We start from the raw sequence: 2239 nt of genomic DNA on the forward strand, positions 1-2239 counted from the left end.
TTTGTTGCTGAGACTGAACCTGTACAGGGTGGTAGAAGGGACTGAGTAACTCTCAATGAAGCTCTCTCCCTGCTGTTCTGTAATGTTTGTAACCATAAAGTGTTTTATTGGGGAAAATGCATCACTTGATTGTGAGGAAAACTACCCAGATGGAGTACTGTGTAAAATTAGCTTCCATCTTTGAATTCTAGTTTACTTGCATTAATAATTTATCAATATTAACCATATAGACCCCAATTAACACCAAATCACAAGGCTGGAAGGAACCTCAAAGGTAAAGTCCAACCACTTGTCCAGACACAGGACCTACAGTTCCTAAAAAAGAACTTTGACTCTAATGAAGAAATTATCCTCAATATTTATTAATTTTAATTTTTAAGGAAAATGCAAGTGGCAAAATTCAAATTTGAAAGATATTTTAACTGAGCTAGAGACCCCATTCCGAAGAGCAGGGAACTTGGAGGGGAAGCCCTGGATGGGCTGGAAAAAGCCTGACGGCCAACCCAGGTCTGTTATAGCTCTGCCAACCCCGGGGTGGGCTTCGGGCCTTTGCCCTGGGAGGTTGGTAACAGCAGAGCCGTTTGGCACCTCAGGGCTTTGCCGCAGTTCAGATGGAACCTGGATAGAAACCAACATATGAAGTTGTTACTCATTTTCAAGCACTAACTTCGTAGCTGGTTGGCTCCTTTTCTAGGTGAGTGGCCATTTGTACAGCAGGATCATTCTTTTGCACATGCAGCCGGTCTACATTTATTGCGCACATCAGTGATTTGCATCATACGTATAATGTATGGCAGGGGCTGGAGTGAGTGGAGCGCGGTGGAGGCAGCGCTGCTCAATCCTGAGGCCCTTGCTAGGGTCAGCACCTCTCTTCTCACCCCAGCATTACCAGGTCTTAAATATGAAATTATTGTATTGGAAGCTTCAAATTATCGTATCATACCCTGAAAAAATATGCAAATAAGTCTTATTATTTACTTTATATTGCTCGCTGTAACTCGTAAGAGAGTGAATGAAATCTGGGTCCTCAAAGTTGAAGTGTTTCTTTATTTTGAGGCAGGCAGGCATGAGAGTGCTGATGGCAAACCCACAAGTCAGTTAAGGCTAGAGGCAGCCAAAGTTCTTTGGGTAAATCCGATATCTTTTATTAGACGAACTCGAAAGTCAAAAGGTTAGAAGCCTCCTATACATGCGCAGGGAGCAGGCTTGATTAATCGAGTCTGCTGGAGCACACAAATTGGTACGCGCTGGCAGCCTTCCGCATCACGTGGATCAGTATCCTCACGCTAAAAAAACGGTGGCGGCACGCTTCGAAATAAAACAAGTTTAGTTCTGAGTGCCCTGCCCCCATTTGTTCAGCATGGGGATGCTGATACATGTGACACACGGGCACTTTAAAGCAGCAGGGCTCACTAACTAAAGCGCAGGGCACTGCGTACCACAACTCAAAATGCCCTCTGAGAGTGACTTGGGTTTTTACGTACACCCTATCAACGAGCTGCCTCAAAAGTGCCTGAAGAAGGAAGACAAGGTTCCTTGGGTGAATTTGATATCTTTTATTAAACCAACCCAAATGGTTGGAGAATAGTTATTAAGCAAGCTTTCGGGTTCAAAAACCCTTCGTCAGGCTAAGGAAGCTTCAGCAGTTGGCGTGTGCTCTTCCTGGATGGAATGAAAGGTAAACAAGCCAGGGGCTGGGCTGGGGAGTCAGTTGCCAGGCAGGTTGTAATGTATCAAAGGAAGGGGATTTGTGTCCCTAAGCTTGCAAAAGAACAATGTGCCTATTTAGTTGGTTTCAGCCAGGGGCGGGCAATTATTTTGGGCAGAGGGCTGCTTACTGAGTTTTGGCAAGCCATCGAGGGCCACATGACAGGCAGCCCAGGGCAAATTAATATTAGTTTTCTAAATTTTTTTAGGGGCCCCGCAGGCCGGATAGAATGGCCTGGCGGGCCGCATCCGGCCCCCGAGCCCCATTTTGCCCACCCCTGGTCTAATCAAAGCTACCACATCTACCCAAAGGACCCTGTCTGGTACATTGGGACTCCTTTTACTACCACTGATCGTAACGGGTTTGCCATGTTCATACAAACACGATCATCGCCCTACGCCCAGCAACAGTCTCCCCCTCCCAACCCCTTTTTGCCGACGGGGCTGTTGCGGAGCAGCCCCCAGGGCAGCGGACATGACTCCTGCGTGGCGTCACATCAAACTGACACCCGGCCCCACCCCCCCGCCGCGC

This window comes from Alligator sinensis, unplaced genomic scaffold (genome assembly GCF_000455745.1).
Source record: "Alligator sinensis unplaced genomic scaffold, ASM45574v1 scaffold583_1, whole genome shotgun sequence".
NCBI lineage: Eukaryota > Metazoa > Chordata > Crocodylia > Alligatoridae > Alligator > Alligator sinensis.